Here is a 24,213-nt window from a genome sequence, read left to right as displayed (position 1 = left end):
TGGGACCGACTGTGAATGGTCAAGTGTCCCACTGTTATTGTATCAGACCTTTGGCATGCTATCTGGGTCATTGTGTGAATTGGGAGTGGGACAGGCTGTGAATGGTCAAGTGTCCCACTGTTATTGTACCAGACCTTGGGCAGGTTATCTGGGGCACTGAGTGAATTGGGAGTGGGACAGACTGTGAATGGACGGATGTTCCACTGTTACTGTATCCGACCTTGGGCAGGTTATCTGAGGCATTGTGTGAATTGAGAGTGGGACAGACTGTGAATGGTCAAGTGTCCCACTGTTACTGTATCAGACCTTGGGCAGGTTATCTGCGGCATTGTGTGACTTGGGAGTGGGACAGACTGTGAATGGTCATGTGTCCCACTGTTACTGTATCAGACATTGGGCAGGTTATCTGCGGCATTGTGTGAATTGGGAGTGGGACAGACTGTGAATGGTCAAGTGTCCCAATGTTACTGTATCAGACCTTGGGCAGGTTATCTGGGGCATTGTGTGAATTGGGAGGGGGACAGACTGTGAATGGAAGCATATTCCACTGTTACTGTATCAGACCTTGAGCATGTTATCAGGGGCATTGTGTGAATTGGGAGTGTGACAGACTTTGAATGGTCAAGTGTTCCACTGTTATTCTATCAGACCTTGGGCAGGTTATCTGGGGTATTGTGTGAATTGAGAGTGGGACAGACTGTGAATGGTCAAGTGTCCCAATGTTATTGTATCAGACCTTGGGCAGGCTATCTGGGGCATTGAGTGAATTGGGAGTGGGACAGACTGTGAATGGCCCAGTGTGCCACAGTTATTCTATCAGACCTTGGGCAGGTTTTCTGGGGCATTATGTGAATTGGGAGTGGGATAGACTGTGAATGGTCAAGTGTCCCACTGTTACTGTATCAGACCAGGGGCAGGTTATCTGGGGCAGTGTGTGAATTGTGAGTGGGACAGACTGTAAATGGTCAAGTATCCCACAGTTACTGTATCAGACCAGGGGCAGGTTATCTGGGGCATTGTGTGAATTGGGAGTGGGACAGACTGTGAATGGACGGATGTTCCAATGTTATTGTATCAGACCTTGGGCAGGTTATCTGGGACATTGTGTGAATTGGGAGTGGGACAGACTGTGAATGATCAAGTGCCCCAATGTTACTGTATCAGACTTTGGGCAGGATATCTGGGGCATTGTGTGAATTGGGAGTGGGACAGACTGTGAATTGTCAAGTGTCCCACTGTTACTGTATCAGACCTTGGGCAGGTTATCTGGGGCATTGTGTGAATTGGGAGTGGGACAGACTGCGAATGGTCAAGTGTACCACTGTTACTGCATCAGACCTTGAGCAGGTTATCTGGGGCATTGTGTGAATTGGGAGTTGGACAGACTGTGAATGGTCAAGTGTCCCACTGTTACTGTGTCAGACCTTGGGCAGGTTATCTGGGGTATTGTGTGAATTGGGAATGGGGTAGACTGTGAATGGTCAAGTGTCCCACTGTTACTGTATCAGACCTTGAGCATGTTATCTGGGGCATTGTGTGAATTGTGAGTGGGACAGACTGTGAATTGTCAAGTGACCCACTGTTACTGTATCAGACCAGGGGCAGGTTATCTGGGGTATTGTGTGAATTGGGAGTGGGACATACTGAGAATGGTCAAGTGTCCCACGGTTAATGTATGAGACCTTGCGCAGGTTATCTGGGTCATTGTGTGAATTGGTAATGGGACAGACTGTGAGTGGTCATGTGTCCCACTGTTACTGTATCAGACCTTGGGCAGGTTATCTGGGGCATTGTGTGAATTGGGAGTGGGACAGACTGTGAATTGACAAGTGTCCCACTTTTACTGTATCAGTCCTTGGGCAGGTTATCTGGGGCATTGTGTGAATTGGGAGGGGGACAGCCTGTGAATGGTCAAGTGTCCCACAGTTACTGTATCAAAACTTGGGCAGGTTATCTGGGGAATTGTGTGAATTGGGAGTGGGACAGACTGTGAATGGTCATGTGTCCCACTGTTATTGTATCCGAACTTGGGCAGGTTATCTGGGGCATTGTGTGAATTGGGAGTGGGACAGACTGTGAATGGTCAAGTGTCCCACGTTTATTGTATCAGACCTTGGGCAGGCTATCTGGGGCATTGTGTGAATTGGGAGTGGGACAGCCTGTGAATGGCCCAGTATCCCACAGTTATTCTATCAGACATTGGGCAGGATATCTGGGGCACTGTGTGAATTGGGAGTGGGACAGACTGTGAATGGCCCTGTGTCCCACAGTTATTCTATCAGACCTTGGGCAGGTTATCTGGGGCATTGTGTGAATTGGGAGTGGGACAGACTGTGAATGGTCAAGTGTCCCACTGTTACTGTATCAGACCAAGGGCAGGTTATCTGGGGCAGTGTGTGAATTGGGAGTGGGACAGACTGTGAATGGTCAAGTATCCCACTGTTACTGTATCAGACCAGGGGCAGGTTATCTGGGGCAGTGTGTTAATTGGGAGTGGGACAGACTGTGAATGGTCAAGTGTACCACGGTTACTGTATCAGACCAGGGGCAGGTTATCAGGGGCAGTGTGTGAATTGGGAGTGTGACAGACTGTGAATGGTCAAGTGTCCCAGTATTATTGTATCAGACCAGGGGCAGGTTATCTGGGGCATTGTGTGAATAGGGAGTGGGACAGACTGTGAATGGTCAAGTGTCCCACTGTTGCTCTATCAGACCTTGGGCAGGTTATCTGGGGCAGTGTGTTAATTGGGAGTGGGACAGACTGTGAATGGTCAAGTGTACCACGGTTACTGTATCAGACCTTGGGCAGGTTATCTGAGGCAGTGTGTGAATTGGGAGAGGGAAAGATTGTGAATGGTCAAGTGTCCCACTGTTATTGTATCAGACCGTGGGCAGGTTATCTGGGGCAGTGTGTGAATTGAGAGTGGGACAGGCTGTGAATGGTCAAGTGTCCCACTGCTATTATTTCAGATCTTGGGCAGGTTATCTGGGGCATTGTGTGAATTGGGAGTTGTACACGCTGTGAATATTCAAGTTTCCCACGGTTATTCTATGAGACCTTGGGCAGGTTATCTGGGGCAGTGTGTGAATTGGGAGTGGGACAGATTGTGAGTGGTCAAGTGTCCCAATGTTACTGTATCAGAACTTGGGCAGGATATCTGGGGCATTGTGTGAATTGGGAGTGGGACAGACTGAGAATTGTCAAGTATCCCACTGTTACTCTATCAGACCTTGGGCTGGTTATCTGGGGCATTGTGTGAATTGGGAGTTGGACAGACTGTGAATGGTCAAGTGCCCCAATGTTACAGTATCAGAACTTGGGCAGGTTATCTGGGCCATTGTGTGAATTGGGACTGGGATAGACTGTGAATTGTCAAGTGTCCCATTGTTACTGTATCAGACCTTGAGCATGTTATCTGAGGCATTGTGTGAATTGGGAGTGTGACAGACGTTGAATGGTCAAGTGTTCCACTGTTACTGTATCAGACCAGGGGCAGGTTATCTGGGGCATTGTGTGAATTGGGAATGGGGCAGACTGTGAATGGTCAAGTGTCCGACTGTTACTGTATCAGACCTTGGGCAGGTTATCTGGGGCATTGTGTGAATTGGGAGTGGGACAGACTGTGAATGGTCAAGTGTCCCACTGTTACTGTATCAGACCTTGGGCAGGTTATCTGGGGCATTGTGTGAATTGGGAGTGGGACAGACTGTGAATGGTCAAGTGTCCCACTGTTACTGTATCAGACCAGGGGCAGGTTATCTGGGGCATTGTGTGAATTGGGGTGCGTCAGACTGTGAATGGTCAAGTGTCCCACTTTTACATTATCAGACCAGGGGCAGGTTATCTGGGGCTGTGTGTTAATTGGGAGTGGGACAGACTGTGAATGGTCAAGTGTCCCACTGTTACTGTATCAGACCAGGGGCAGGTTATCTGGGGCAGTGTGTGAATTGGGAGTGTGACAGACTGTGAATGGTCAAGTGTGCCACTGTTGCTGTATCAGACCTTGGGCAGGCTATCTGGGGCATTGTGTGAAATTGGAGTGGGACAGACTGTGAATGGTCAAGTGTCCCACTGTTACTGTATCAGACCTTGGGCAGGTTATCTGGGGCATTGTGTGAATTGGGAGTGGGACAGACTGTGAATGGTCAAGTGTCCCACTGTTACTGTATCAGACCTTGAGCAGGTTATCTGGAGCATTGTGTGAATTGGGAGTGGGACAGACTGTGAATGGTCAAGTGTCCCACTGTTACTGTATCAGACCTTGGGCAGGTTATCTGGGGCATTGTGTGAATTGGGAGTGGGACAGACTGTGAGTGGTCAAGTATCCCACTGTTAATGTATCAGACCAGGGGCAGGTTATCTGGGGCATTGTGTGAATTGGGAGTGGGTCAGAATGTGAATGGTCAAGTGTCCCACTGTTACTGTATCAGACCAGGGGCAGGTTATCTGGGGCAGTGTGTTAATTGGGAGTGGGACAGACTGTGAATGGTCAAGTGTCCCACTGTTACTGTATCAGACCAGGGGCAGGTTATCTGGGGCATTGTGTGAATTGGGAGTGGGACAGACTGTGAATGGTCAAGTGTCCCACTATAATTGTATCAGACCAGGGGCAGGTTATCTGGGGCATTGTGTGAATTGGGAGTGGGACAGACTGTGAATGATCAAGTGTCCCACTGTTGCTGTATCAGACCTTGGGCAGGTTATCTGGGGCATTGTGTGAATTGGGAGTGGGACAGACTGTGAATGGTCAAGTGTCCCACTGTTACTGTATGAGACCTCGGGCAGGTTATCTGAGGCTGTGTATGAATTGGGAGAGGGAAAGATTGTGAATGGTCAAGTGTCCCACTGTTATTGTATCAGACCGTGGGCAGGTTATCTGGGGCAGTGTATGAATTGGATGTGGGACAGATTGGGAAAGGTCAAGTGTCCCATTGTTATCGTATCAGACCGTGGGCAGGTTATCTGGGGCATTGTGTGAATAGGGAGAGGGACAGATTGTGAATGGTCAAGTGTCCCACTGTTATTGTTTCAGACCGTGGGAAGGTTATCTGGGGCAGTGTGTGAATTGAGAGTGGGACAGACTGTGAATGGTCAAGTGTCCCACTGTTATTGTATCAGAACTTGGGCAGGTTATCTGGGGCATTGTGTGAAGTGGGAGTGGGACAGACTGTGAATGGTCAATTGTCCCACGTTTATTGTATCAGACCTTGGGCAGGCTATCTGGGGCATTGTGTGAATTGGGAGTGGGACAGCCTGTGAATGGCCCAGTGTCCCACAGTTATTCTATCAGACATTGGGCAGGATATCTGGGGCACTGTGTGAATTGGGAGTGGGACAGACTGTGAATGGCCCTGTGTCCCACAGTTATTCTATCAGACCTTGGGCAGGTTATCTGGGGCATTGTGTGAATTGGGAGTGGGACAGACTGTGAATGGTCAAGTGTCCCACTGTTACTGTATCAGACCAAGGGCAGGTTATCTGGGGCAGTGTGTGAATTGGGAGTGGGACAGACTGTGAATGGTCAAGTATCCCACTGTTACTGTATCAGACCAGGGGCAGGTTATCTGGGGCAGTGTGTTAATTGGGAGTGGGACAGACTGTGAATGGTCAAGTGTACCACGGTTACTGTATCAGACCAGGGGCAGGTTATCAGGGGCAGTGTGTGAATTGGGAGTGTGACAGACTGTGAATGGTCAAGTGTCCCAGTATTATTGTATCAGACCAGGGGCAGGTTATCTGGGGCAGTGTGTGAATTGAGAGTGGGACAGGCTGTGAATGGTCAAGTGTCCCACTGATCTTATTTCAGATCTTGGGCAGGTTATCTGGGACATTGTGTGAATTGGGAGTTGTACAGGCTGTGAATAGTCAAGTGTCCCACGGTTATTCTATGAGACCTTGGGCAGGTTATCTGGGGCAGTGTGTGAATTGGGAGTGGGACAGATTGTGAGTGGTCAAGTGTCCCAATGTTACTGTATCAGAACTTGGGCAGGATATCTGGGGCATTGTGTGAATTAGGAGTGGGACAGACTGTCAATTGTCAAGTGTCCCACTGTTACTCTATCAGACATTGGGCAGGTTATCTGGGGCATTGTGTGAATTGGGAGTTGGACAGACTGTGAATGGTCAAGTGTCCCAATGTTACAGTATCAGACCTTGGGCAGGTTATCTGGGACATTGTGAGAATTGGGACTGGGATAGACTGTGAATGGTCAAGTGTCCCATTGTTACTGTATCAGACCTTGAGCATGTTATCTGAGGCATTGTGTGAATTGGGAGTGTGACAGACGTTGAATGTTCAAGTGTTCCACTGTTACTGTATCAGACCTTGAGCAGGTTATCTGGAGCATTGTGTGAATTGGGAGTGGGACAGACTGTGAATGGTCAAGTGGCCCACTGTTACTGTATCAGACCTTGGGCAGGTTATCTGGGGCAGTGTGTGAATTGGGAGTGTGACAGACTGTGAATGTTCAAGTATCCCACTGTTACTGTATCAGACCAGGGGCAGGTTATCTGGGGCAGTCTGTTAATTGGGAGTGGGACAGACTGTGAATGGTCAAGTGTACCACGGTTACTGTATCAGACCAGGGGCTGGTTATCAGGGGCAGTGTGTGAATTGGGAGTGTGACAGACTGCGAATGGTCAAGTGTCCCAGTATTATTGTATCAGACCAGGGGCAGGTTATCTGGGGCATTGTGTGAATTGGGAGTGGGACAGACTGTGAATGGTCAAGTGTCCCACTGTTGCTCTATCAGACCTTGGGCAGGTTATCTGGGGCAGTGTGTTAATTGGGAGTGGGACAGACTGTGAATGGTCAAGTGTACCACGGTTACTGTATCAGACCTTGGGCAGGTTATCTGAGGCAGTGTGTGAATTGGGAGAGGGAAAGATTGTGAATGGTCAAGTGTCCCACTGTTATTGTATCAGACCGTGGGCAGGTTATCTGGGGCAGTGTGTGAATTGAGAGTGGAACAGGCTGTGAATGGTCAAGTGTCCCACTGCTATTGTTTCAGATCTTGGGCAGGTTATCTGGGGCATTGTGTGAATTGGGAGTTGTACAGGCTGTGAATAGTCAAGTGTCCCACGGTTATTCTATCAGACCTTGGGCAGGTTATCTGGGGCAGTGTGTGAATTGGGAGTGGGACAGATTGTGAGTGGTCAAGTGTCCCAATGTTACTGTATCAGAACTTGGGCAGGATATCTGGGGCATTGTGTGAATTGGGAGTGGGACAGACTGTGAATTGTCAAGTGTCCCACTGTTACTCTATCAGACCTTGGGCAGGTTATCTGGGGTATTGTGTGAATTGGGAGTTGGACAGACTGTGAATGGTCAAGTGTCCCAATGTTACAGTATCAGACCTTGGGCAGGTTTTCTGGGGCATTGTGTGAATTGGGAGTGGGACAGACTGTGAATGGTCAAGTGTCCCACTGTTACTGTATCAGACCTTGGGCAGGTTATCTGGGGCATTGTGTGAATTGGGAGTGGGACAGACTGTGAATGGTCAAGTGTCCCACTGTTACTGTATCAGACCAGGGGCAGGTTATCTGGGGCATTGTGTGAATTGGGAGTGGGTCAGACTGTGAATGGTCAAGTGTCCCACTGTTACTGTATCAGACCAGGGGCAAGTTATCTGGGGCAGTGTGTGAATTGGGAGTGGGACAGATTGTGAGTGGTCAAGTGTCCCAATGTTACTGTATCAGAACTTGGGCAGGATATCTGGGGCATTGTGTGAATTGGGAGTGGGACAGACTGTGAATTGTCAAGTGTCCCACTGTTACTCTATCGGACATTGGGCAGGTTATCTGGGGTATTGTGTGAATTGGGAGTTGGACAGACTGTGAATGGTCAAGTGTCCCAATGTTACAGTATCAGACCTTGGGCAGGTTATCTGGGCCATTGTGTGAATTGGGACTGGGATAGACTGTGAATGGTCAAGTGTCCCATTGTTACTGTATCAGACCTTGAGCATGTTATCTGAGGCATTGTGTGAATTGGGAGTGTGACAGACGTTGAATGGTCAAGTGTTCCACTGTTACTGTATCAGACCAGGGGCAGGTTATCTGGGGCATTGTGTGAATTGGGAGTGGGTCAGACTGTGAATGGTCAAGTGTCCCACTGTTACTGTATCAGACCAGGGGCAAGTTATCTGGGGCAGTGTGTTAATTGGGAGTGGGACAGACTGTGAATGGTCAAGTGTCCCACTGTTACTGTATCAGACCAGGGGCAGGTTATCTGGGACAGTGTGTGAATTGGGAGTGTGACAGACTGTGAATGGTCAAGTGTCCCACTGTTACTGTATCAGACCAGGGGCAGGTTATCTGGGGCATTGTGTGAATTGGGAGTGGGTCAGACTGTGAATGGTCAAGTGTCCCACTGTTACTGTATCAGACCAGGGGCAAGTTATCTGGGGCAGTGTGTTAATTGGGAGTGGGACAGACTGTGAATGGTCAAGTGTCCCACTGTTACTGTATCAGACCAGGGGCAGGTTATCTGGGACAGTGTGTGAATTGGGAGTGTGACAGACTGTGAATGGTCAAGTGTGCCACTGTTGCTGTATCAGACCTTGGGCAGGCTATCTGGGGCATTGTGTGAAATTGGAGTGGGACAGACTGTGAATGGTCAAGTGTCCCACTGTTACTGTATCAGACCTTGGGCAGGTTATCTGAGGCATTGTGTGAATTGGGAGTGGACAGACTGTGAATGGTCAAGTGTCCCACTGTTACTGTATCAGACCTTGAGCAGGTTATCTGGAGCATTGTGTGAATTGGGAGTGGGACAGACTGTGAATGGTCAAGTGTCCCACTGTTACTGTATCAGACCTTGGGCAGGTTATCTGGGGCATTGTGTGAATTGGGAGTGGGACAGACTGTGAATGGTCAAGTTTCCCACTGTTAATGTATCAGACCAGGGGCAGGTTATCTGGGGCATTTTGTGAATTGGGAGTGGGTCAGAATGTGAATGGTCAAGTGTCCCACTGTTACTGTATCAGACCAGGGGCAGGTTATCTGGGGCAGTGTGTTAATTGGGAGTGGGACAGACTGTGAATGGCCAAATACCCACTGTTACTGTATCAGACCAGGGGCAGGTTATCTGGGGCAGTGTGTGAATTGGGAGTGGGACAGACTGTGAATGGTCAAGTGTCCCACTATAATTGTATCAGACCAGGGGCAGGTTATCTGGGGCATTGTGTGAATTGGGAGTGGGACAGACTGTGAATGATCAAGTGTCCCACTGTTGCTGTATCAGACCTTGGGCAGGTTATCTGAGGCATTGTGTGAATTGGGAGTGGGACAGACTGTGAATGGTCAAGTGTCCTACTGTTACTGTATGAGACCTCGGGCAGGTTATCTGAGGCAGTGTGTGAATTGGGAGAGGGAAAGATTGTGAATGGTCAAGTGTCCCACTGTTATTGTATCAGACCGTGGGCAGGTTATCTGGGGCAGTGTGTGAATTGAGAGTGGGACAGAATGTGAATGTTCAAGTGTCCCACTGTTATTGTATCAGACCTTGGGCAGGTTATCTGGGGCATTGTGTGAATTGGGAGTGGGAAAGGCTGTGAATAGTCAAGTGTCCCATGGTTATTGTATCAGAGCTTGGGCAGGTTATCTGGGGCAGTGTGTGAATTGGGAGTGGGACAGGTTGTGAATGGTCAAGTGTCCCAATGTTACTGTATCAGACCTTGGGCAGGATATCTCGGGCATTGTGTGAATTGGGAGTGGGACAGACTGTGAATTGTCAAGTGTCCCACTGTTACTGTATCAGACCTTGGGCAGGTTATCTGGGGCATTGTGTGAATTGGGTGTTGGACAGACTGTGAATGGTCAAGTGTCCCACTGTTACTGTATCAGACCTTGGGCAGGTTATCTGGGGCATTGTGTGAATTGGGATTGGGAAAGACTGTGAATGGTCAAGTGTCCTAGTGTTACTGTATCAGACCTTGAGCATGTTATCTGGGGCATTGTGTGAATTGGGAGTGTGACAGACTTTGAATGGGCAAGTGTTCCGCTGTTACTGTATCAGACCTTGGGCAGGTTATCTGGGGCATTGTGTGAATAGGGATTGGGACAGACTGTGAATGGTCAAGTGTCCCAGTTTTATTCTGTCAGACGTTGGGCAGGTTATCTGGGGCATTGTGTGAATTGCGAGTTGGACAGACTGTGAATGGTCAAGTGTCCGACTGTTACTGTATCAGACCAGGAGCAGGTTATCTGGGGCATTGTGTGAATTGGGAGAGGGACAGACTGTGAATGGTCAAGTGTCCCACTGTTGTTGTATCAGACCTTGGGCAGGTTATCTGGGGCATTGTGTGAATTGGGAGTGGGACAGACTGTGAATGGTCAAGTGTCCCATTGTTATTGTATCAGACCTTGGGCAGGTTATCTGGGGCATTGTGTGAATTGGGAGTGGGACAGACTGTGAATGGTCAAGTGTCCCACTGTTACTGTATCAGACCTTGCGCAGGTTATCTGGGGCATTGTGTGAATTGGGAGTGGGACAGACTGTGAATGGTCAAGTGTCCCACTGTTACTGTATCAGACCTTGGGCAGGTTATCTGGGGCATTGTGTGAATTGGGAGTTGGACAGACTGTGAATGGTCAAGTGTCCCACTGTTACTGTATCAGAAATTGGGCAGGTTATCTGGGGCATTGTGTGAATTGGGAGTGGGACAGACTGTGAATGGTCATGTGTCCCACTGTTATTGTATCAGACCTTGGGCAGGTTATCTCGGGCATTGTGTGAATTGGGAGTGGGACAGACTGTGAATGGTCAAGTGTCCCACGGTTATTGTATCAGGCCTTGGGCAGGTTATCTGGGGCATTGTGTGAATTGGGAGTGGGACAGACTGTGAATGGCCCAGTGTCCCACAGTTATTCTATCAGACCTTGGGCAGGTTATCTAGGGCATTGTGTGAATTGGGAGTGGGACAGACTGTGAATGGTCAAGTGTCCCACTGTTACTGTATCAGACCAGGGGCAGACTATCTGGGGCATTGTGTGAATTGGGAGTGGGACAGACTGTGAATGGCCCAGTGTCCCAAAGTTATTCTATTAGACCTTGGGCAGGTTATCTGGGGCATTGTGTGAATTGGGAGTGGGACAGACTGTGAATGGTCAAGTGTCCCACTGTTGATGTATCAGACCAGGGGCAGGTTATCTGGGGCAGTGTGTGAATTGGGAGTGGGACAGACTGTGAATGGTCAAGTATCCCACTGTTACTGTATCAGACCAGGGGCAGGTTATCTGGGGCAGTGTGTTAATTGGCAGTGGGACAGTCTGTGAATGGACAAGTGTCCCACTGTTACTGTATCAGACCAGGGGCAGGTTATCTGGGTCAGTGTGTGAATTGGGAGTGTGACAGATTGTGAATGGTCAAGTGTCCCACTATTATTGTATCAGACCAGGGGCAGGTTATCTGGGGCATTGTGTGAATTGGGAGTGGGACAGACTGTGAATGGTCAAGTGTCCCACTGTTGCTGTACCAGACCTTGGGCAGGCTATCTGGGGCATTGTGTGAATTGGGAGTGGGTCAGACTGTGAATGGTCAAGTGTCCCACTGTTACTGTACCAGACCTTGGGCGGGTTATCTGGGGCATTCTGTGAATTGGGAGTGGGACAGACTGTGAATGGTCAAGTGTCCCACTGTTACTGTATCAGAGCTTGGGCAGGTTATCTGAGGCAGTGTGTGAATTGGGAGAGGGAAAGATTGTGAATGGTCAAGTGTCCCACTGTTATTGTATCAGACCGTGGGCAGGTTATCTGGGGCATTGTGTGTATTGGAAGTGGGACAGATTGTGAATGGTCAAGTGTCCCATTGTTATTGTATCAGACCGTGGGCATGTTATCTGGGGCAGTGTGTGAATTGGGAGAGGGACAGACTGTGAATGGTCAAGTGTCCCACTGTTATTGTATCAGACGTTGGGCAGGTTATCTGGGGCATTGTGTGAATTGGGAGTGGGACAGACTGTGAATGGTCAAGTGTCCCACTGTTATTGTATCAGACCTTGGGCAGGTTATCTGGGGCATTGTGTGAATTGGGAGTGGGACAGTCTGAGAATGGTCAAGTGTCCCGCGGTTATTGCATCAGACCGTGGGCAGGTTATTTGTGGCATTGTGTGAATTGGGAGTGGGACAGACTGTGAATGGTCAAGTGTCCCACTGTTATTGTATCAGACCTTGGGCAGGTTATCTGGGGCATTGTGTGAATTGGGAGTGGGACAGGCTGTGAATAGTCAAGTGTCCCACAGTTAGTTTATCAGACCTTAGGCAGGTTATCTGGGGCATTGTGTGAATTGGGAGTGGGACAGACTGTGAATGGTCAAGTGTCCCGCGGTTATTGTATCAGACCGTGGGCAGGTTATTTGGGGCATTGTGTGAATTGGGAGTGGGACAGAATGTGAATGGTCAAGTATCCCACTGTTATTGTATCAGACTTTGGGCAGGTTATCTGGGGCATTGTGTGAATTGGGATTGGGACAGGCTGTGAATCGTCAAGTGTCCCACAGTTAGTTTATCAGACCTTCGGCAGGTTATCTGGGGCAGTGTGTGAATTGGGAGTGGGACAGATTGTGAATGGTCAAGTGTCCCACGGTTATTGTATCAGACCTTGGGCAGGTTATCTGGGGCAGTGTGTGAATTGGGAGTGAGACAGACTGTGAATGGACAGATGTTCAATTCGGCGTTCCATTTAACCATTAACTGAGCTTCGGACCCCATATCCTCCCAATCACAAAGTTTGCCTACTTCCACCTCTGCCATATTCTCAGTCTCCACCCTTGCCTCAGCTCAGCTGCTGCTGCAACCCTCATTCGTGCTCTTCGTTACATCCGGACTCGACTATTCCAATGGTCTCCTGGCTGGCCTCCCACCTTGTACCCTCCATAAGCAAGCTCATTTAAAACTCTGCTGCCCATATCCAAATTCGCATCAATCATGTTTACCCATTAGCCATGGGTTACATTGGCTCCCGGTCAGGCAACATCTGGACTTAAGCATTCTCATTCTTATTTGCGAATTCCTCAAGGTCCTAGCCCCCTTGTTGTTTCTGTAACCTCCTCCAGCCACAAAATCCGCCGAGATAACGGTGCTCCTCCAATTCATGCCCCTTTCACATACCAGGTTTACACGGTTGCAGCATTGGCGGCCGTGCTTCAGCTGCCTGGACACTGAGCTCAGGAATCAGCACCCTTATCCTTTCCCTCCCTTAACAAAAGGTTCACTGCAAATGTCTCAGTGTCTGGGCAGGTTATCTGGGGTATTGTGTGACTGAGAGAGGGACAGACTGTGAATAGACTGGAGGTAGATTGCTATTGTTTCATGAATTGTGCAGTTTTCTGGGGTATTGTTCACACTGAGAGAGGGTCAGACTGTGAATAGATCGGAGGTAGATTGCTATTGTTTCATGAATTGTGCAGGTTATCTGGGGTATTGCGTGCACTGAGAGAGGGACAGACTGTGAATAGACAGGAGGTAGATTGCTATTGTTTCATGAATTGTGCAGATTATCTGGGGTATTGTGTGCACTGAGAGGGACAGACTGTGAATAGACAGGGGGTAGATTACTATTGTTTCATGAATTGTGCAGGTTAACTGGGGTATTGTGTGCATTGAGAGGGACAGACTGTGAATAGACAGGAGGTAGATTGCTATTGTTTCATGAATTCTGCACGTTAGCCGGGGTATTGTGTGCACTGAAAGAGGGACAGGATGTGAATAGAGAGGAGGTAGATTGCTATTGTTTCATGAATTGTGTAGGTTATCTTGGGTATTGTGTGCACTGAGATGGACAGGCTGTGAATAGACAGGAGGTAGATTGCTATTGTTTCATGAATTGTGCAGGTTATCTGGGGTATTGTTTGCACTGAGTTGGACAGACTGTGAATAGACAGGAGGCAGATTGCTATTGTTTCATGAATTGTGCAGGTTATCTGGGGTATTGCGTGCACTGAGAGAGGGAGAGACTGTGAATAGACAGGAGGTAGATTGCTATTGTTTCAAGAATTGTGCAGTTTTCGAGGGTATTGTCCACACTGAGAGAGGGACAGACTGTGAATAGACAGGAGGTAGGTTGCTCTTGTTTCATGAATTCTGCAGGTTAACTGGGGTATTGTGTGCACTGAGAGGGACAGACTGTGAATAGACAGGAGGTAGATTGCTATTGTTTCATGAATTGTGCAGTTTAACCGGGGTATTGTGTGCACTGAAAGAGGGACAGGATGTGAATAGAGAGGAGGTAGATTGCTATTGTTTCATGAATTGTGCAGGTTATCTGGGGTATTGTTTGCACTGAGTGGGACAGACTGTGAATAGATAGGAGGCAGATTGCTATTGTTTCATGAATTGTGCAGGTTATCTGGGGTATTGTGTGCACTGAGAGGGACAGACTGTGAATAGTCAGGAGGTAGATGGCTCTTGTTTCATGAATTGTGCAGGTTATATGGGGTATTGTGTGCACTGAGAGGGACAGACTGAATATACAGGAGGTAGATTGCTATTGTTTCATGAATTGTGCAGATTATCTGGGGTATTGTGTGCACTGAGAGGGACAGACTGTGAATAGTCAGGAGGTAGATTGCTATTGTTTCATGAATTGTGCAGGTTATCTGGGGTATTGTGTGCACTGAGAGAGTGACAGGCTGTGAATAGACAGGAGGTAGATTGCTATTGTTTCATGAATTGTCCCGGTTATCTGGGGTATTGTGCGCACTGAGAGAGGGACAGACTGTGAATAGACAAAAGGTAGATTGCTATTGTTTCATGAATTGTGCAGGTTATCTGGGGTATTGTGTGCAATGAGAGGGACAGACTGTGAGTAGACAGGAGGTAGATTGCTGTTGTTTCATCAATTGTGCAGGTTATCTGGAGTATTGTGTGCACTGAGAGAGGGACAGACTGTGAATAGACAGGAGGCAGATTGCTATGGTTTCATGAATTGTGCATGTTATCTGGGGTATTGTGTGCACTGAGAGAGGGACAGACTGTGAATAGACAGCAGGTAGATTGCTATTGTTTCATGAATTGTGCAGGTTATCTGGGGTATTGTGTTCACTGAGAGGGACAGACGGTGAATCGACAGGAGGCAGATTGCTATTGTTTCATGAGTTGTGCAGGTTATCTGGGGTATTGTTTGCACTGAGTGGGACAGACTGTGAATAGACAGGAGGCAGATTGCTATTGTTTCATGAATTGTGCAGGTTATCTGGGGTATTGTGTGCACTGAGAGGGACAGACTGTGAATAGTCAGGAGGTAGATGGCTCTTGTTTCATGAATTGTGCAGGTTATATGGGGTATTGTGTGCACTGAGAGGGACAGACTGAATATACAGGAGGTAGATTGCTATTGTTTCATGAATTGTGCAGATTATCTGGGGTATTGTGTGCACTGAGAGGGACAGACTGTGAATAGTCAGGAGGTAGATTGCTATTGTTTCATGAATTGTGCAGGTTATCTGGGGTATTGTGTGCACTGAGAGAGTGACAGGCTGTGAATAGACAGGAGGTAGATTGCTATTGTTTCATGAATTGTCCCGGTTATCTGGGGTATTGTGCGCACTGAGAGAGGGACAGACTGTGAATAGACAAAAGGTAGATTGCTATTGTTTCATGAATTGTGCAGGTTATCTGGGGTATTGTGTGCAATGAGAGGGACAGACTGTGAGTAGACAGGAGGTAGATTGCTGTTGTTTCATCAATTGTGCAGGTTATCTGGAGTATTGTGTGCACTGAGAGAGGGACAGACTGTGAATAGACAGGAGGCAGATTGCTATGGTTTCATGAATTGTGCATGTTATCTGGGGTATTGTGTGCACTGAGAGAGGGACAGACTGTGAATAGACAGCAGGTAGATTGCTATTGTTTCATGAATTGTGCAGGTTATCTGGGGTATTGTGTTCACTGAGAGGGACAGACGGTGAATCGACAGGAGGCAGATTGCTATTGTTTCATGAGTTGTGCAGGTTATCTGGGGTATTGTGTTCACTGAGAGAGGGACAGACTGTGAATAGACAAAAGGTAGATTGCTATTGTTTCATGAATTGTGCAGGGTATCTGGAGTATTTTGTGCGCTGAGAGAGGGACAGACTGTGAATAGACAGGAGGTAGGTTGCTATTGTATCATGAATTGTGCAGGTTATCTGGGGTGTTGTGTGCACTGAGAGAGGGACAGACTGTGAATAGACAGGAGGTAGATTGCTATTGTTTCATGAATTGTGCAGGTTATCTGGGGTGTTGTGTGCACTGAGAGGGACAGACTGTGAATAGAGTCTTAGAGTCATAGAGTTTTACAGCACAGAAAGAGGCCCTTCGGCCCATCGTGTCTGCGCCGTCCATCAATCCCTGTCCAGTCTAATCCCATTTTCCAGCATTTGGTCCATAGCCTTGTATGTAATGGCATTTCAAGTGCTCATCCAAATGCGTCTTGAATGTTGTGAGGGTTCCTGCCTCTACCACCCTTTCAGGCAGTGACTTCCAGATTCCAACCACCCTCTGGATGAAAAAGTTCCTCCTCAAATCCCCTCTAAATCTCCTGCACCTTACCCTGAATCTATGCCCCCTTGTTATTGACCCCACTACTAAGGGGAAAAGTTCCTCTTTATCTACCCTATCTATGCCCCTCATCATTTTGTACACATCAATCAGGTCCCCCGTCAGCCTTCTTTGCTCCAAGGAAAACAACCCCAGCCTGTTTAGCCTTTCTTCATAGCTGAGGCGCTCCATCCCAGGTAACATCCTGGTGAATCTTCTCTGCACCCTCTCCAAAGCATCACATCCTTCCTATAGTGAGGCGACCAGAACTACACACAATACTCCAACTGTGGCCTCACCAGCGTTTTGTACAGCTCCATCATAACCTCCCTGCTCTTATATTCTATGCCTCGGTGAATGAAGGCAAGTATCCCATATGCCTTTTTAACCACCTTATCTACCTGTTCCGCTGCCTTCAGGGATCTATGTACATGTACACCAAGGTCCCTCTGACCCTGTGTACTTCCTAGTGTCCTAACACACTTTGTGTATTCCCTTGCCTTATTTGTCCGCCCAAAATGCATCACCTCGCACTTTTCAGGGTTAAATTCCATTTGCCACTTTTCTGTCCATCTGACCAACCCGTTTATATCGTCCTGTAGCCTGAGGCGTTCCTCCTCGCAATTTACCACCCCACCAATTTTCTTGTCATCTGCGAACTTACTGATCATACCTTTTACATTCTCATCCAAATCATTTATGTAGATCACAAACAGCAAGGAACCCAGCACCGATCCCTGAGGTACCCCACTGGACACAGGCTTCCAGTCACAAAAGCAACCTTCGACCATCACCCTCTGCATCCTGCCACTCAGCCAGTTTAGGATCCAACGCGCCAAGGCACACTGGATCCCATGGGCTCTTACATTCTTGACCAGTCTCCTATGCGGGACTTTGTCAAAAGCTTTACTGAAGTCCATGTAAACCACATCCACAGCATTTCCCTCATCCACACATCGAGTCACCCCCTCGAAAAATTCAATCAGATTGGTCAGACATGATTTACCCTTGACAAAGCCATGCTGACTATCCCCGATTAATCCTTGCCTCTCCAAGTGGTGACTAATTTTGTCCCTCAGAATTTTTTCCAATAATTTCCCTACCACAGATGTAAGGCTCACTGGCCTGTAATTCCCTGGTTTATGCCTGCTACCCTTCTTGAATAATGGTACTACGTTAGCTGTTCTCCAGTCCTCTGGTACATCCCCTGTGGCCAGAGAGGTTCTGAAAATTAGTGTCAGAGCCCCTGCAATCTCCTCCTTTGCCTCACACAACAGCCTGGGATACATCTCGTCCGGGCCTGGGGATTTATCCACTTTTTTGGCCTGCTAAAACCGCTAGTACCTCCTCCCTCTCGATGCTAATATGTTCAAGTATGTCACAGTCCCCTTGCCCGATTTCTATGTCTGCATTGTCTCTCTCCATCGTGAACACAGATGCAAAAAATTCATTTAAAACCCCGCCTACATCCTCTGGCTCTACACACAGATTGCCACTTTGGTCCCTAATGGTCCCTACCCTTTCCCTGGTTATCCTCTTGCCCTTAATATACTTATAAAACATCTTAGGATTTTCCTTTATTTTGCTTGCCAGTGTTATTTCATGGCCCCTCCTCGCCCTCCTAATTTCTTTTTTAAGTATGACCCTGCTCTTTTTATACTCCTCTAGGGCTTCTTCTGTCTTTAGTCTTTTGTAACTGCCAAAAGCCCCCCTTTTATTTCTAATGCATTTGTGTATATCCCTTGTCATCCAAGGATCCCTTTGCTTGTTGGTCCCACCCTTGACCTTTACAGTAACATGTTGGCGTTGCACTCTCTCTATTTCCCTTCTGAAAGTCTCCCACTGTTTTGATGTGGATTTTCCTATAAGTAGCTGCTCCCAGTCCACTTGGGCCAGATCCTGCCTTATCATATTAAAATCGGCCTTCCCCCAATTTAGAACACTTATTTCCGGGCCGTCTTTGTCTTTTTCCATGACCACCTTAAATCTCACCGAATTATGATCACTGTCGCCAAAATGCTCTCCTACTGACACTTCCACCACTTGTTTGGCTACTTTCCCCAGAATTAGGTCCAGTACCGCCCCCTCTCTTGTAGGACTTTCTACATGTTGGCTCAAAAAGCTCTCCTGGATGCACTTTAAGAATTCTGCACCCTCTAAGCCTTTTACACTCTGACTATCCCAATTAATATTGGGGAAGTTGAAATCCCCCACTATTATTACCCTATTATTTTCGCACTTTTCTGAGATTTGCCTACATATCTGTTCCTCTATCTCTCCCTGACTGTTTGGGGGCCTATAGTACACTCCCAGCAAAGTGCTTGCCCCCTTTTTGTTTTTAAGTTCTACCCATATGGCCTCATTAGAGGAACCCGCTAATATATCATCCCTCCTTACAGCAGTAATTGACTCCTTAATTAATATTGCAACACCCCCTCCCCTTTTACACCCCCCTCTGTCTCGCCTGAAGATTCTATACCCCGGAATATTGAGCTGCCAGTCCTGACCCTCCCTCAACCATGTCTCCGTGATGGCAACAATATCGTACTCCCATGTGTTCAACAACAACTTCAGTTCATCCACCTTATTAGCAAGACTCCTTGCATTAAAATAATTGCCTTCCAGCCCTGCCATATTCCCTTTTGCTTTCACATATTTGCTCTGCCTTGCTTTTTCCTCTGTATTTGGCTGTAAATCACCCCCTGCTATAGCTCCACTCTGTACCCCATCCCCCTGTCAAGTTAGCTTAAACCCCCCCCCCCAGCAGTGCTAGCAAACCTCCCCGTAAGGATATTGGTTCCCCTCTGGTTCAGGTGTAATCCCGAAAGTTTGTCATCTCTCTACGGTCGGCATACATAAGGGGTCCGAACGCCCCGCATTATTCTGGCAGCCTATCCTGTCCTTCCTTCCTGTGATTTTACTGGTACAGACCCCCTTGTGTGTTTACACTGGACCAGTGGCCATCTCACAGAAAAAGGGGGCTCCCAGCCAGTCAGCGCAGAACCACAGCGCCATGGTAGGTGTCGTTTGTTCGCTGAACAGTAACCCTATCATTCCCAAGATAAGCCACCCCATCGTTATCCTATACCACCACCAGGCATAAGGAGTCCAGTCCATTTAGCAATCTCGGCACTAGCTTGTGCTAACTAGCAGGATCTCTCTCTCTCTCCCTCTGACCCTCTGTCTGTCTCCAGCCCCCTTTCGGTCTGTCCTATTATTAGCCGTGGGCACAAGGGTCGGAGCGGGGTTAAAGCTACATCATACGTGAGGTTGAGGCGGAGGTGGTGGCCTTGTGACAGTGGCTCAATGTAACTTACCTGATTATCGAAATTCGGTGATGGTTAGCAGCTGTCGGACGGGAATGTTTGAAGTCATTTTGCACTGTCCTCCTTCAGAGGCAGGAGGGCCTATAAAAGGGACTGGATATCCCCTCGTGAAGCTCCTCCAATCCCGAAACCAGCGGTTCCCAAAGAGCAGCTGTGTCTCGCAACCAGCCTACCTCCTCTGTGCGTGGTAGGGTAAATAAAAGATTCTGAGTTCTGTTGGGATGTAGAACGAGGGCTCCAGTAATCTTACCAGAAAAGGGAGATAATCGGAACTCTAGAGTCAAGGGTTGAGTTCCGAGGAAGGTTGGAGTCGTATAGTAGTGAGAGTTCACGGTTAAGTCGATAAACTGGATCGTCGAAAGGTCGAGTACCCTGGAATGGTGGCAGTAAATAGGTTACACCCGCACATCTGTAAGAAAGATATAGGTAAAATAGCGACCCGAAGAATCGATTAGTCCTTCGAAATCCGGTCCTGATCAAATATAGGGGAGAAAAGACAAGTCAATACTCGTTATTATTTCCTTTTAATCATAATGTCCCCAAGAGATGGGGAAATCTCTTCCCCGGGCTCTATCACTGGCTTGATCTGGCTCCAGTGTTTCCATATTTCATTCAATTTTTCCTGTAGGCAAACGAGGTTCCTGTACTTAGGAGGATCTGGAAGGGCCCATCCCACCGTAGCTCAAAGGTACCTCGAACCGGTCGCTGAACCACCAGTCACTGTCCTACCCGAGGAGGCACATCCCAAATTCCCCTTTGTCTCTTGGCATCATCTGCCTCCTGTAAGTGTTGAACCTGAAAGTGTTTGGCCTGATTGTCCTCACTGATCAGGCATAGATATGTCTGGAGAGTTGTCTGGAATTGGGATGTGTCACCCGTACCCTGAGGGGGTGCGTCTTGGGGTAACACCATAGCTCGTCCAGGCATTAGTTCGAAAGGGGTTAAGCCAGTGCCTGTGGCTGGCGTGGCTCGTATGCCCCAAAGAATGGTGGGGAGGACTGCATGCCACCCTTCTCCGGTCTGCAAAATGGCCTTAGTCACAGACTGTTTTACAGTACGGCTCATCCGTTGCACCATTCCTGAGAATTGTGGATGGTAAGGGATGTGGAACCGTTGTCGAAACCCCAGGAGTGCTAAATCCTGTTTCATGGCCTTGCCGGTGAAGTGGGTTCCCTGGTCAGAATCTATCTGGTAAGGCACCCCACAACGGGGAATGACTTCCATCGCTAGGATTTTTGCAGCTACTTCGGCTGTATTCTTCCTAGTGGGGAAGGCCTCGACCCAAAAGGTAAAAGGTCGATGATTACTAAGACATGGTTATACCCGCCGCTGGGGGGTAGGGGTCCTGCGAAATCCATTTGTAAGTGCGTCCAGCTTCACCTGAGCCGCCGGACATGCCACATATATACTCGAATGTTACCCCCGATTCCTGTTTGGAGGCAAGGTAGACATAGTCGCCCATACTCGTCGATCTCTCTGGCCATGCTGGGCCACCACCAGGTGGCAGCTATAATGTAATATAACTTATACCCTCCCAAATGCGCAGGCTCGTGGTAAGATTGTATCAGGGCACGTCGAATCGATGTAGGAACCACGTACTCGGTCGTGTGATGACAAAACACACTAGGGTCTTTGTCCGCTCCTTCACGCACCCAACACTGTATATTCTCAGCGGACTCGGAAAAGTATCCGGTTAGGAGCATATCATTCATTAAATCGTCGGCCGGGGAAGCCTCTTTAGTTCGTAATACTTCCTTGGGACTAAGGGCCATCACAGGGAGAGCCAACACGGCCCGTCAGGCGCGCAAATCAGTGGCTCGGTTACCCTGGATTTCTGGGGTCTCCCCTGCCTGCTGGGCGTGAACCTTGACTACCGCCCCCAGCGTGGGGCCGTCCGCTGCCCGAAGGAGTTCGACGATCGTGGAAGCATGTTAAATAGTGTTGCCTAAAGTAGTCAAATATCTCCGCCGCTGCCACAGGCGGTGGTAGTCGTGGATGACCGAGTAGGCATATTTGCTGCCTTTATAGATATTGGCGTTTGTTCCTTCTGCCAATTGAATGGTCTAGTGAGGGCGGTGATTTCAGCCAGCTGGGCTCCTCCCATCCCCAGGGCCCCTTGGGTGAGGGTCTGTCCTGACGGACCTACTACTGCACATCCGGTGACCCGTCGACCTTCGTGGTAATAGCTGGACCCATTCCCGTATATCTCTAGGCAGGTCTCGGCTATGGGTCCCTGACAATCGATATGTAAGATAGTGGTGCAGTCATGGGGGGTCCCTTCGTCGATTAGGAAAAATGCTGGGTCCGCTCGAGGCTCGGTTAGCACCTCGATCCGAACCTCCCTACTTAATATACTAGCCTCCCATCTCGCACATTTCTGGTTGGAAATAGTATTCAGGCTACCTGCAAGCAGTGTCATGAGGCTCTGGCGGTTGTGAAGGATTACCTCCCCAGGACCTACCATAGACTCTATTGCTTCTACCGCCCAGGCTGCACAATCAGTGGCCGCCAGATATGAGGCCTGTCCCATCATGGAGGATGGTATCGGGCAGGAGTAATATCCTATCGGTCGTATTCATTCGTTCCGGGATTGTCCCACTACCGCATTATACGGAATGGTTTAGCTGGGTCCGGGAGACCCAGGGCAGGTGCGTTGGCCAAACTGATTTTGACCATCTCAAAGCTTTCAATTGCCTCTGGTGTCCAATTCAGCCTTGCCTCTCCCTGGAGCCCTCCCTTTAGGAGGTCGTTTACAGGGCTTGCCAATTAGGTGAAGTCGGCTAGGTAGGTACGTCAATAGTTAAACAATCCCATCACGCTTCGCAGGACAGAGACGGTGATGGGTCGCGGCATCTGCAAGATTGCTGGAAAACTTTCGGGGGTCACGGTCCCACCCTCAGGGGAGATGATCTGACCAAGTTAGGAACCCGAGGAATCCCAATTTGAGCTTTGATCAGATTCAGTTTGAACCCCCCTAGAACTAAAGCCATATCAGAGACACATCAGGGCGTCCAGATGAGCTGAGGGCGAGGGGCTACGAATGAGAATGTCATCTATATATTGAATACAGGCAGAATCTTGCTTTCGGGTATGTGCTAATGCCTGCATGGGGAGCCTTCTCCAGGCTCTCGTGAAAAATAGTAGGGGCACTGTGAAATCCCTGAGGCAACCAGGTCCAAATACACTGGGTGGACTCGACAGTGAAAGCGAAACGCTCTTCGGACCCGGGATTCAAAGGACATGTCCAAAATCCATTTTGGATGTCCAGTGCCGTGAATATGGACAGGGCTGGGTGGAGGCAGTTTAGAATAGTGGCGGGATTCGCCCCTAAGTCATGGAGCTTGAGAGTGACCCGATTCAGAGCCGTATAATCAATGATCATTCTCCAGGATCCATCTCGTTTCAGCACTGGCCATACCAGCGAGTTGGTACGGGAACAGGTCTTTGTCACAAACCGGTTTCTAATAAGTCTACTACTATGGACTCGATGGCCTGTTGGGCTTCTGCTCGGAGGTGGTATTGCTGGTGGTCCTCGTGGTAGGGACCGTGGACCTTAATTGGGTCCATATCCTCTCTACCACAGTCTAATTTGTGGGTGGCCCATGTGAGATGTTAAGTCTCAGAAACACTCACCCATGGTCCTTCCTCGGCCCATGTGAGAGGGTAAGTCTCACAACCTCTCCCCCATGGTCTTTCCTCCGCCCATGTGAGAGGGTAAGTCTCACAAAATCTCCCCCATGGTCCTTCCTCCGCCCATGTAAGAGAGCAAATCTCACAAACTCTCCCGCATGTTCCTTCCTGCGCCGATACGTGCTTTAGCAGGCGGAGGGCTTTTACTCTACATTGTCGGGCTTTATATTCCTGGAATGGAAATCTCCACCCTTGGGTCCCCCCACTTCCAATAGATGAGCCCTTAGGACAAAGTTTGCCTCTATCTGATGGAGGGTGTCCATACCTAAGAGCTGTCCCTCACTGTTGGGACCAACCCACAGGGTAATCCAACAGGTATGATCTCCTGGCGACAGTTGCAGGGGAAGTGGAACACTCCGATGGAGGACCACACTTTCTCCACTAACCTGAATGCTTTGATCTAAGGTGGGAAATCCTGTGTCGGTTATCGACACCGAGGCTCCCGTGTCTAAAAGGACACAGTGCTGCCGGCCTCCTAACAGTATATTTAGACACGGGCGTGTGGACCCCGGCTCCAAGACCAGGGAGACCGGCTCGTCCTGGTAGCTGACGAGGAGGGCTCGGTGCGCCTCCAACTCTTGGTTTGACAAGCCTCTCTTGGTTGGTCCTTGAGGGCCTGAAGCGGGTCGGTCGGTATCAGCCCCGGTTACAGTCGGCCTGTTGATGCCCTGTCCGCCC

General features: G+C 48.7%; 1 pseudogene; it reads right to left on the bottom strand.

The window, feature by feature from the left end:
- LOC147087141 (NACHT, LRR and PYD domains-containing protein 3-like) overlaps positions 1 to 23,412 on the bottom strand; it is a 39,862-nt pseudogene extending 16,450 nt beyond the window's left edge.
- Between the last annotated feature and the right edge of the window lie 801 nt (positions 23,413 to 24,213).

This window comes from Somniosus microcephalus, unplaced genomic scaffold (assembly GCF_052327205.1).
Source record: "Somniosus microcephalus isolate GS21.2 unplaced genomic scaffold, FLI_Smic_1.0 unresolved_chr6, whole genome shotgun sequence".
Classification (NCBI taxonomy): Eukaryota; Metazoa; Chordata; class Chondrichthyes; order Squaliformes; family Somniosidae; genus Somniosus; species Somniosus microcephalus.
This window is presented reverse-complemented; position numbering and strand designations above follow the sequence as displayed.